Source organism: Parasteatoda tepidariorum, chromosome X1 (genome assembly GCF_043381705.1).
Source record: "Parasteatoda tepidariorum isolate YZ-2023 chromosome X1, CAS_Ptep_4.0, whole genome shotgun sequence".
NCBI lineage: Eukaryota > Metazoa > Arthropoda > Arachnida > Araneae > Theridiidae > Parasteatoda > Parasteatoda tepidariorum.
In genome coordinates this window covers 40,677,323-40,690,814 of record NC_092214.1, presented here as the reverse complement: position 1 = coordinate 40,690,814, position 13,492 = coordinate 40,677,323, and the positions used below count along the sequence as shown (strand labels likewise).

The window sequence follows — 13,492 nt, the reverse complement described above, 5'->3', positions numbered from 1 at the left end:
TAGAGGATATGGCAGCTGAAATAGATTTATGTGAAGAATATAAAGATAAGGGTATTGAAGCGAAATCGAAAATAGAAAGGAATTTAGAAAATTTAATTGTTAAATCACAAGGTGTAATTCAGATAAGCGAGACAAATGTCGCGGCAAATGTAAATAACTCTGTTCAGTTTGTACCACATAACGAGCAAAATACTTCTAACGCTCAAAACGAAACTAAAAATATTGCCACAAACCCATTTCAATAGATACTTTTTTTATTAACATTGTGATGTATATTTTTCATTAATTTTAGTTTTCTGCTATTTTCAAGGATTCTGAAGACATCTGTAAAATATCAGTAATTCTATTAGAGCAAACACTTTCTGTTGAGAAATTTTCCAACTGCGCTTTTTAACAAAAAAAAAAAAAAAAAACAACAAACAAACATGGAATGGTTCTAGACATATTTTACTTTTGAAAAAGTATCATTATTCCATTTGAGATTAATCACATGTTTTATGATGGATTAAAGTTGCAAGTTCCGTAAATAGAATAAAACACATGGCATAAAAAAAAACTAGTGTTCAACTAAATGATTTAGCCATGGTCTGTATTCGTAACATTTTATTTTTTAAATAAAATATTTTTAATGCACGAAACTTCTTTGTGTTTTAATGAATGTAATCTTAGCATATTTCAATGAAAATAACACCGCATTTTATAAAATTTCTATGCTTGGCCTAAAATGGGTTAAAAAAAAACTGTCTGAGAGATTTTTGTTTTGTTTAAAAATTTTTAGACACTTTCAATCACGAAGTATTTTAACAAAAATCTTTACGAAATATTTGTTGAACACTCATAAGTAAATAAACTTAACACTTTTTTTTCAGAACACAATGAAACGCATAGTCACATCAGACCAAAGCACTTAATACGTACGACCATTAATAGATAAAGCTTTTAAGGAAAGAATACTTAATGATATTGATGCTAAAAAAATTCATATGAACTTTTCATACATTGTTAGAATCGTCCCTAAAAAAGAAACATAGATCTAAATATGACATTGGCTTGTTAGCTGAAAGTAGCTTTCGTGCTCAAACTCGTCTTCATATACTATTTTATTACTTTTAAACTAAGCAAAAATGTGTTCGTTTTGTTCAGTTATTAAATTGAGTTGGAGAAATCTAGGTATATGGGGTAATTTCTATTTGGCATATCAGGTAAAAATATAATGGTTAAAAAAGAGAAAATAATTTACACAAGTGCATACCAACGTAAAAATGCAGCAATTAGAGAGACAACACATTTGTTTTTCTTATTATTTTAATTACGTGACGGGATTCGTTTATTTAGAAAAGTTTGGGGTAAACAATTCACTCATCAAAATAAACATGTAAAAAAATCCATTGTTGCCAATGACAAAATTTTTAATTTTTCCAAAACCATTAAAATACTCTCTAACTAAAGACTTTTTAAGCGTAAAAATATTCAGGTCTTGATTTGTTTGTTCAGTACAAAAGTTAACAAATACTTTCTCTCTTAATAAACATAGTTTTTCGACGGATTTATTTATTGACCCTCAAAATGTGGGGGGGGGGCGCAATCTGGAAAATATACTTCTTTTAGTTTAGGCAGGAGAGCGGTCGAAAGATTCATACCAATTAGCGTTAAGTTTAATCTTTGCATATTTCGTCTCCGAAACAAAAGAAACGTATTGAAAAACTTTTTTTTTACTCACATTTATAAAACTGCATTAATCAAAGCTCATTAAGTTTTTTCAGGTAAAAACTTTTTTCGTATGATTTAATTTATTCTTGGCTGAAATTCTTCTAATAGAGCGGTATACAAATTTTTACTCCGATTTGATCTAAATAACTTTATAAGACAAATTTTGAAAGATCGAATAGTTCGTGAGAAATTAAAATTTGAATATACGAATTTCTTATAATTTTATTCCTCAGAAATTATTCGGTCGATTTCGTTTAAATTTTGTTATTTATTATTGATGGCCAGTGCAACCTAGCATAGTTCAAAATGATGTAAAAATTTACATATCTAAAAAAATTAAAGAATTCTTCAACCGTTATTCATTATACATACATATATTTTTTTTGCATGGAACTATCATTGATTTAAACGATTTTTGTAATTGTGGAGATAAATTTTTCGGAGAAAAAGTTTCAGAGATAAACTTTGCTTTAAAAATTTCCGGGATAAAGTAAAATATCAAAAAGTAAAATTAATATTAAGGTGCCCACATTTTTCATCACTCTTCGAATTTAACTATTGGGACCATATTTTCCTGATTGTGGCTATTCAAAAATCCAAATCCGACAAAAGAAAAAAGGTATATTTAATTAGAAAAAGCAGGTTTTTGTATCTGATTTCGTAATTTTAAATATCGTCTGCATTAATTAATCAGCATATTTATGATCCAAGCGTATGTACCATGAAGATTTACTACCGATACGTGAAATCTAATCAGTAGCTATTAACAGTGATCAATTTTATATTTTGATCACGTACTTCGATGTGTTGAGCATTTTCTGCTTTAGAGCAAAAGATTCATGTCAGTAAGTACATTTTTGCAGACTGATTCTTCGATTGTTTTCATTTGCTTTATTTTAAAGAATATATTAACCATACCTATGTTCCCAATTACCCTAAATATAATCAATCCAGTTTTATATTTATGCATAAAAATTATTTAGTGTAAAAATAAAGATTAGATCTTAAGGCAGGCTCAAAAAAATCCCATTGATCTAGGAGCTTCAAAAAGTGAGCCCAAAATAACGTTTATTAAGCACTAATTGGTTACATATTTATATCTCTCACAGATTCGGTAATGTTTTTGGATACTAACGGAATCAAGCAGATTCGTTTTGAATTCCAAAGTTCTATTTCTTTGCTAAGATTTTTCTCTTGGTTCTCTCTACAAATCGAGCTCTCGAGATAATCAAATAAATATATTTTTGAATGGAAAAATTTTGTAGCAAAATGTTACCTCGATATTTTTACTATATTTACAATTTTTTTTGTATTTATTAACATCCTAATCATAAGGTGTACTCAGTGTCTTTTCCTTAATCTTAGTTTTTTTATCCAAAATATTCATCCATTTTTTTTTTTTTATCAATCACATTAAGTAACGGCAATTTCAGCAATTCGTTCTCTGAATCAAACAAAAGCCAATAAAACTTTCAAAGTGAGCGCGTTAAGCTAATATGTAAAATCTCATATACATAATTTCTTCTATAACTTAATGCTAGAAATAACTAACATTATACAGTAAAACCAACCAGTCATAAATTTAAATTGATAAAGATTTTTAGGCAAGGTAAAATAGGGTAAGCAAAATATTTAAAGTAACAATCATATCTGAAGAGTAGTAGTAGAAAAAATGACTTCATATCAAATTTTTGTAATACTAAGTTTTTATAATTTCAAACCAATTTTTTATCAATATCATTAGATTATCGGGAAATACTTTAAGATCATAATAAAACAAAGCAGAATGAAAATTTTCAATCCAGCGTTTTGATTAAAAAAATATATATACATGGTTTTTATTTCACAATTGTTAAAACTTCGTATGCACTAATCCCACAATTGTCTTTCTGTGAATTTCAATTATAGAATTTAATAACTTCATAATACGTAGTTCATTTACTTTTTAGTTAAACTTCATAGCTATATACTTTAGAACTTAAAACACGGACTAAATATTTTGCAACAATTTCTGTAAAAATCTGTTATGTACTATGCATGTAAAAATCTCTAACCACAGAACAAAGAATTTTTCTCCACAGCAAATTTTTCAACTTAAGCCAGTCGATTTCGTTATATAGAATTTATACCGTTTTTTAGAATTCTAGTTGTTTATACTCTATATGTTTCTTCGATTAAAAATGTTTATGAGCAACAATAAAACTAAATTACGTTTTACTAAAAATGATCTAAATTTTACATATCTTAACTAAATTATACAAGTTTTGGCGAAGAAGTTTTCAAAGCATTTTTCCAATAAAATAAACAAATGCAATTTTTTAAAATTCCATTTCTCTCTGTACATTTAAATACAAAGTCTTGTAAATAATATTTCGTAAAAATAAAAAAAGATAGCTTACCAATTCTTTCAAAACTTAATCATAATCTTTTACTTTTTTACATGACCTACAGCTCTGATTAAATCTTATAATATCAGTTGAGCAAATGAGTTTTCAGGCAATGAAAAAATTCTTTTCTTATTTTTTTTTTTAAAGAAAAAATTGTGATTTTAAACCACGAAAGCTATTTTTCACTAAATTCTATTATGTCTAATAATGACTCTTTTTTTTTTTCTAACAATCATTGTAAAAGTTGTTAACTGGTTGAAAAAGTAATAAAAAAATGCTTAACTCATTAAAGCCTGAGTCACTTTTTCAATTTTATAAATAAATACTAAATATCGAACTTATCTGGAAAAGTTAAATTATGAAATCCTGCATGAAAAAGATAGTATAATACAATTCTTTTATTACTCCATTTTTCTATATATATTTAAATACCTCACAGAACTTATTCCCAATTTTATCATGATCTTTATTTTTTTAACAATCCCTTATAGCTCTGATTATAGATTATGGTATCAGTTAAGCAATAAGTTTTGGAACAATAAAAAAAGTATATTTTTAAAAAAAAGAACTGCGACTTGAAATTACGAAAGCAATTTTTCACTAAGTTCGATTAAGTCTAAAAATGATTCAACTTTGTTTCTAACAATCATTGTAAAAGTTGTTAACTGGTTAAAATTGTAAGAAAACGCTTAATTCACTATAGAATTAGGTTTCTCCTCTGTCAATCTTGTAAATAAATATTAAATATCATGATGCCATTTGGAAAAGTTAAATTATGAAATACCCCTGCATGAAAGTGCTTGTACAATACAATTTTTTATTACTCCATTTTTCTATAGTTATTTAAATACAAAATCTTGTAAAAAAATTGTTTTTTAAAAAAAATGAAAAGATACCTTACCAATTCTCACATAACTTAATCATCATCTTTAACTTTTTTTCAGGACTTACAACTCTGATTATACATTATAGTATCAGTTCACTTTCAACTAATTATATAATTGGTAAAGGAAAACTGTTATCCCATGTTATGAAATATTGTCTTCGTTTTCTGGCGTAACACGAAATGTTGTTGTTTGTATGGGCATGTCAACAACCCTTACGGGTACGATGAAAACGCCCACTTACTTTCTCTAGGCTTGGAGCCACATACGTGATGACCCAGTTCCGGGGAAGCCTCCTTTTTGACAGAAATTTGACCTTGGAGAAAGTTATTAAATAAATGTGTCACACAAAATTTGTGAATAGAATTCTAAATGTTTGGATGTTTCTCCTTTAGCATCTTTAAGGAAGAATTAGATTTCGAAATTTTTTTGTTGAGGGTCGATCGATCCAATTTGGATTAATTGCATTTTTTTTTTATATAAACAATCGCAACAATAGATCCTCTTGATTCCTGTTAACGGATGTTTAAATGTAAACTTGCAACACACGTGAAAAAAAGTTTTTAAAATTTTATTTATTTTTTCGAACACATTTCCAAAGCAATTATCTGTTTTAACAAGGGGACGCGTAGAAATTTTCTCAAGGGGAATGAAATAAAAGAAAATATTCATGTTTAAAAAAAACATGCATGTTTTCTTTTTTAAATTTCTGCAGAATATTTTTAAAAGTTCACATTAGAAATTTTTATAAGAAATCTCAATATCTGATTTGAAATCAATTCGATCAAAATTTAAATATTTAACATTTAAAACATAAGATAAGTTATGCCCTATTTAAATCCCTTAAATTCAATATAGTACGACACACACACCAAAAAAAGAATTCTAAGATTTAATGAGTTTTTTTCCTACATATTCTATCAAACAAAGACTAAATGGTAATTTGCAAGAAAATCAGACTTCAACAAGTCAGCCCATCTCAACCGCGGCCATCCCTGCTTTCTTGTTCTAGTGGGTCTAAAAAGCAGTATCTTTTTTATTGTATTGTCATCACTCATTCGAATCACGTCGGCCATCCAAATCATTTTTAAGTATTTAATAATATCGGGTTGTTTATAAATCTTGCATACTTCAGAGTTAAATCTCCTTCTCCAGTTATTGTCTTCAATTACACCACCAAGTATACTGCGCAAAATCTCGCTCAAATATTGCGATACAATTTTCCTCCAGTTTTGTCATTGTCCAAGCATCAGAAGTATGTGTCAAGACAGGCCTGACAAGAGTTAATAAAGCATTAAATCAAAAAATACCACTTAGTGCTTAGTTCATAAAACGGAGAAGATTCAATAAGATTGATCTTTAGCAATATTTTTACTTACTTAACACAAAAATATTAATAATATTTAAAAGCAAAATATATTTTTAATTCATTGGTTTCTAAAGCGTCGCAAGTGCAACATAAAATTATTAATAGCATTTAAAAGCAAATTATAATTTACTGGATTCCAACAGATTGCAAGTGCATCCTCTTTTCCTTTGCGGATGTCAATGGGTATAAAACTGCTACCATTTTAGACGTAAAAAAAAGGAGTAAAGAGGAGAATTGTGGAAAAGAGAGAAAGAAAAAAAAAATCGGATTCAAGAGAGGAAAGTAATGAAGAGGGCAAATATAAAATTGAATAAACTCAGTACTACATAAGATATAAAGCTCCTTGGTGTCGTTAAATGGTAAATTGTTTTCAAGATTCGGAAATGCTACAATAAAACCTTCAGAAAAAAGTTAGAGTTGGGCCTTGTTTAATTTATCAGGACAGTATATTCAACAGAACATCCCGTTAGGCAAGTTCATTATAAATCACTCTTAAGATAACGATGGAAGGAAAGGAGAATCTAAAAATAGAGCAAGTTTTCCATGGACGAGAAATGAAAGTAAATCCTATTCAAAAGCAACCTTGACCTCCAAGAACGTTAAACAAATGTATTTAAATTTTTTGTCGCTTTATGTTTCAAGCAATAGACAAAGAACGATTTAAGCGAGTTGTTTTCACATTATGGGCCCTGACCTAAACCTGAGTCGATATAAATATTTTTTTTAATCAAGGATATTTTCGTTGAAATATCCACAGTAAATTTCTGATTAAATATATCAATTGCATTTTTATAGATTACCTTTATTATTTACGTGGTTTTATTGGTATATAAAATCTAATTCAACTAATGATATCCCTCACTTTGGAAACCTAAAATTTTGCTGCGTTTTAAATAATAATGAATATGTTTTTATAAACTATACTAATGTCAAAATCAAAATAGATTTTTTGGTCGTGAAATCTACCACGCAGTTAATATTGTATTGCAGTTGAAACACGTTGGAAACCCATGATTTAGCAGTGGTGGGATTCAGCTGGCACACAAGTTTCGATTTTCAATACAACAATTCGCATTAAAAAGAAAGCATAAACTGTGAAATAAATAAATATGTCTTGCATTTTCAATGTTATTTTTTTCCTTAAACACCGCGATCATACTTTAAGCTTACCCGTTTTTAAATAATTTGAATACTGTTCAGGACCATAGAAAGATGTGGACAAAAGAATTTTAACTGAATCATAACACAAATATTTGACATCCTTTTAAGTTGGTAAGGAAAAAAAATTTGTATTTTTAACTTTAGAGAGAGTTGCAATATTCTGAGATTCTATCTCGGATCTTCAAGTGTTGTCAATCAACCAGGGAAATAAGAGTACAAAGCTAAAGTTACTGGTGAAGAAATGTTGCTTTCCAATGCGTACCTTTATATTGTGGGCTTTGCAGTAGCGAGTATGCAAAATTTCTAGCAAAAAATATACTGGTATTGTTCACAAGTTTAGTAGAGACCCGCACCTGCGAAAGATTAGGGATCAAGAGAGTTTTTAGACTATTGTTTTGTAGCGAGTGTTCCCGTCAGAATGCCAAAAATAAGTCCTGGAGATTGTTTAGTAAATATCCCTGTGTCCTGGATTTACCTCGTGCTGCTACTGTAGCAATGTTAAAACTTTTGAATGGATACGATTCGATTGTCTTTGTTTCGTTTTAATTTGATGAACTCGCCTAACTGCATTTTCTGTAATTCTGATTAAGCTATGATTGCTGCTCAACTGGTTGTGTATTATTCACTAAATGACTAATAAATTGCATAGTTAAAAATATTAAAGAATCTTGTTAAATAAAACGCTAAATGCTAATATATATATTTAAGAGAAGCGTTACTAAGTATGAAATCATTCAAATATTTTTCGCAATTTGTACACACATCGATTGCGATTGTTCAGATGGTTGATCCATATTGTTTGGTGTTTGAAACTTGAAATATTAAAAAAAAACTTGGTTTGTAAATTTATTAGAAAGTATATAGGCACATTAAAAAACAACATAAAATTAAAAATTAAGTTGCTATAACAGAAATCTGCCTAGAGTTTTTATATGAAGTGGTTTCAATGGAAAAGTTGTTTTTGCAAATAGTTTGATAAATTTAAAAGCTGATTTTTCTAATTATCTCTATCTAGTTTAGCAATAATTCTTGAATAGGTCATCTCAGACCACTGTAATGCTTGGTTGCAGCTAAAAATTTTGGAGCTACTTTAATGACTGAGAAGACAGGATTGAAGTAATCCACTATAATGAAATATTTTACTTTTCAATAGAGTAGCTAAAATTTAGAATGTGAAGGTAAAAAAAAAAGGTACCTGTAATTTTTAGACACTTAATATGACTACTTATTTGTTATTATACTTTTGAAAGTTTATTGGATTTGTTTTTTACTTAAGATTTAATTCTCCCTCTTTCTAAACTTTTTTCTATTTTTGTTATTGAATATATATTCTTTATTGTTTTTATTGATATTTGTTTGCGAATAATAAGTTATAGGTAAATTTTTTATTGCCCGGTCAGAAAATATATGTGTATATTTTTGTTCAAAAAAGAAAAATAAGGAGGATGAAAAAAAATTTACTCCGAAAGATTTAGAAAAGATTGCTAGCGATTTCATAAAATATTGGTTATGCAAGTAGACTACCCGGAATAATCACGTCGTAGCTCAAGTCAAATATGGAAAAATTAAAGAATAAAAATGTACTTAAGGGACTTGCTTTTAAATTTCAGTTACGTGAGAATTATTGGATTCATAGGACACCTCGATTCAAAGGTTATAGTATTCTAGCAAGGTCCATTTCTGAGCCTTTTCAGTTATGCAAACCACAAGATTTTACCAGTTATTGTAATAAAACTGCAATCATAACCGAGGTACTAACTATAAGAAATCGCTTCATAGCACCTAACTATGGATAAAAAGTAATTTTGAGTTCAGATATAAAGGAATAATCTTGTATTGATGCTCGCCGAAAATGCAAATTATTTTTTTTTTGAAACCTGGGATTTAGGTTGTTGTATCATTTTGAACAATAATAGTGTCAACATTTAAGCTTAGCTTTCTCTTAAAATTGAGAATAAACTTAATTTAAAAAAATAAGTGGTAGAATTTTCGCTTTTTCTGAGAAAGAACCATGTATATGAATTATTAAAACTTGGTAAAGGTTTAATTTTACTTTTATTAACACAATTTATGAATAGACCCATTAAAATAGAAATTTTTTTAAAATGTAAAAAATATTTTTTAAACATTTATTTTAATTTCAAAGGTCAATAATATTTTTTTATGCTTCTAACTAGGGATGTAACAAATAGTGATTTCGCCGAATATTTGGCCAAAAAATCGGCCGAATAGCAACTTTAAAAATAAAATAAAAATATTATTAATAAATATTATGAATGATTATTTATTTATATTGTATATAATATTGTATATATGTGTGTGTATATATATGAATCCTTCCAGGATGCGCANTATATATATATATATACACATAAAGAGGAGAGAGAAAGAGAAAAAAACATAATATAATTAGAAAAATAATAAAAATTGATGGAAAAAAGTTAAGGTTCTCAGCAGGATGCATTCCTTTACGATAGCGAAAGAGACATTTCAAAATAAAGAATAATTATTCTGAGATAAAAATCACTCTTTATAATATGTCTATGCCTCTTAAAATTTTTTTAAAAAATGAAATATTAATTGAGTTTACTATGAAAAAAGAAAAAACAGAAAACAAACATACCAATATCAAGTAAAATAAAAAAAACGTGTTAAAATTAGATACACTAATCAAACAGTTAACAAAAACTGTTATAAAGTAGAAAATAAATGAAGCAAATTACATTTAAGTGCTGCCATCTATGAAAACAAAACACGTTAATAATAATTGGAAATTTTAAGAAAACATTCAAATAGGTAATATTTGCAGAGCTTAACATACAAACGTAAACTAGAAATAAACCCTGTTACTGGTTTTCTTTTCTTCATAGGGTGACATTTACTTCTTTCATAGGGATATATATATAACACACAAATAAGTATAAATTATTTTATACGCACATAAGTTTAGTAATTATTGAAAAATAATCAAAAGAAACTTAACTATGTTATTGGTATGAGGAAAAGGGGAAAAACTATAATAAAAATATTTAAGATAATAGAGATAATTAGATATTAAGATAATTAGAAATATTTAAGGTAAATAAAAAAACTAAGTAACAGCTATTTAAAAAAAAAATAATAAAACTACAAAATGCAATGTTATTATCAAGATGCCCATAAAAAGGATTATGTACAAAAACAAAACAGAAAAAAAAATAAAAATCGATCTTAATTTTTGAAAGAAAATTTTAAAGCTAAATATCTCAGTTTTCCAATTTTCCATATTTAAAAAAAAGTGAAGAATAAAGTCTAATAGTACCATCTTCATTGGCACGTCATAAGAAAAACGATTATGAAAACAAATGTTTTTTAAAAAGAAAAAGCTAGATAGAAACCAAAACAAAAATAGTTCTTAATGCTTAAACAAAAAATTTGAATGTTAAAAATCTCAATAAGACTTTCTCACATGTTCAGAAAAAGGACCATAAAAGAATCAAGTTTATTTGAAACACTCTTTATAAACTCTAACAAACAAAAAAAAAAAAGTAAAACAGAGAAAAAAAATTTCTTAGTTATGAAATAACTTTAACATTGAGAATCACACTTTTACCAGTAATCTGTCTTATCCTACAGGAAAAAAGTGACAATAAAAGAATTAAGTTCATAAGAAATGCTCTGTTAAAATGCTGTGCTATAATTAAAACTAAAAAATTCTAAATTCTTAAAAAAAAAATAAAAGAAAAAAGTGTTGAAAAAATTAAGAAACAGACTTGCCTGAATGCTATTAAAATAAAAATCAGTTGTACAAAACTTAATGTTAAGTATAAAGTGATCTAGTTTCAATTCTTCAAGTTTTGCTTTTTCATTTGTCAAAATATAAATTAACATGTTTTAGAACTTGGACAATATGTGTAAAAAACTATTTTTAATAATGGATAGTAAAAGATACGATTATAGATTATGCTTTATTAAATTTGTTCAAATTCCTCCCAATAAAACTTTGTCGAAAGTACTTTTCCAAAAAATACTTTAAGGAATATTTGTCTGAACATTTAGCCGCATATTTCGCCAAATATTCAGCAAAAGGGCTGCGGCCGAATATTCGTTATATCCCTACTTCTAATTACAAAATTGTTTCAAACTTTTTATTTGGTAGTTTATAGAGCCTTCTAATTTTTTCTGCTTTATCTGAGCTCTCATTTCAAACAATAACAAAAATTTCTGTTGGTACATTAGGCTTACATCTGCCTTCATTGAATTCTTAAACCAATCTATATTACATTTACATTATGAGACGCCATCTAGTGGCTCTGTGTTACATTTTCAATATAAGACACCATCTAGTGGCTAATAATTTTATCAGATTCTACAAATGAGAATCATATCTTGACTACTTCTTTTTCTCCTTTTTAAGAAAGAGTACCTGAAAATAGAATAAAATTAAGGCACATTATTCACCATTTTAATCTAAAAATCAATGAAATAATAAATTTATTATTATAGCCTTGTTCAATAACATAAGTTAATATTTTTGTTGGTAATATGTATATCATTTAATTTGTTAGAGTGCTGTGTAGCTAATTGTATATGTAGAAAGAAAGATTCAATACCAGTTAATTTGACCACAGATTATCACTATAAATCCTTTTTTACGAGGTCCCAGTCAGTTCATACATTAATTTCATGAAATATCAAAGGAGTTGGTATACTAACTACTATAACCAATATAAGGTAACCACCAATAAAAGTTTTTTTTTTAACCTTGAACTAAAGGTTAATTACCAACTAATTAAGTATTCATGTAGTGGAGCTTAAAAAAGCCTGATCTAAAATAACAATATGAAATATTCTGTTAGAGAGAAGCAGGATTTCTTTTCATATGTTGTAAGCAAAAAATAATAACTAGTTTTCATGCAATTTTTATAATTTGACTAATTTTAGGCAGGATGAAAAGTCATAATGTTTATTTTCCATATAATAGAACGAAAATGTGATCGAGTTGAGTAAAGGCATAGGGTTAGAGAAGCTGTCTCTACACAGAACTAATATAACCATATTCAGCTAGTGAGAGCGAACTTGGAGTAACTGAGAAAATGGTTGAGATTACTTACAGGTGTAAGGTACCAGGGATTGTCTTTACACATAGCCTATTATTTTTATACACTTAGCTAGTGAGAATTAACAAGATATAATTGAGAAAGTGCTGGTGGTGAGTAAACGCGAGAGTTGGAGTAATGTTTCCAGCACCAGTCAGAACAAGACAGGTATGATTGAGAGTAATGCAGTGATGAGTAAGGGGATAGGGTTGTAGAGGCTGACTCCTCACAGAGCCCTGCAACCCTACTCTGGCAGCGAGAATAAGCCAGAAACAAATAAGAATGTGGAGGGCATGCGTTAAGGTTCAGGGCTGTAGGGGATGTCCCTGCTCACAGCCCATACAACCCTACTCAGCTAATGAGAACAAGTCAGATATAATTGAGAAAAATGGGGCGATGAATCGGGCATCAGGTTCGAAGGGCTATCTCTACACACAATCCCATACAGCCAGGGAAAACAAAACTAGCCAAATTAAGAACATTGTTAAAAAGAAGAAAGGTGTACAGGGTGTCCCTGTACACCTTTGAAAGGGTGTCCCTGCTCACAGCCCATACAACCCTACTCAACTAATGAGAACAAGTCAGATATAATTGAGAAAAATGGGGCGATGAATCGGGCATCAGGTTCGAAGGGCTATCTCTACACACAATCCCATACAGCCAGGGAAAACAGAACTGGCCAAATTAAGAACATGGTTAAAAAGAAGAAAGGTGTACAGAGTTCACACTCTATTTCAAAATTAAAATTCAAGGATTCTTTAAAAATGATTGGTTTGAATTTTGTATATTTTCTAATCTAAAGTTAAGTATAAGATCACTGAAAGATAAAGATGAGAATAAGTCAGAAATAAAGAGATAAGAGGAAAAATATTTCAAAAACCATCTACATACATACATATATAT

At 28.2% G+C, this 13,492-nt stretch overlaps 1 protein-coding gene and 1 long non-coding RNA gene across 5 annotated transcripts in view; both read right to left on the bottom strand.

Annotated features, from left to right (window-relative positions):
- Positions 1–9,836, bottom strand: part of LOC107439180 (uncharacterized) — a 56,478-nt gene extending 46,642 nt beyond the window's left edge. For all 4 annotated transcript variants that reach the window (XR_011638160.1, XM_071187350.1, XM_071187352.1 and 1 more), the window contains exon 1: positions 4,999–9,836. The gene's annotated coding sequence lies outside the window, so the exon portion shown is untranslated. The remainder of the gene's footprint in view (positions 1–4,998) is intronic.
- A 1,126-nt stretch (positions 9,837–10,962) lies between these two features.
- LOC107439179 (uncharacterized) overlaps positions 10,963–13,492 on the bottom strand; it is an 18,103-nt gene continuing 15,573 nt past the window's right edge. Inside the window, exon 4 of the long non-coding RNA XR_001583494.3 lies at positions 10,963–11,916. This is a non-coding gene — a long non-coding RNA (uncharacterized lncRNA). The remainder of the gene's footprint in view (positions 11,917–13,492) is intronic.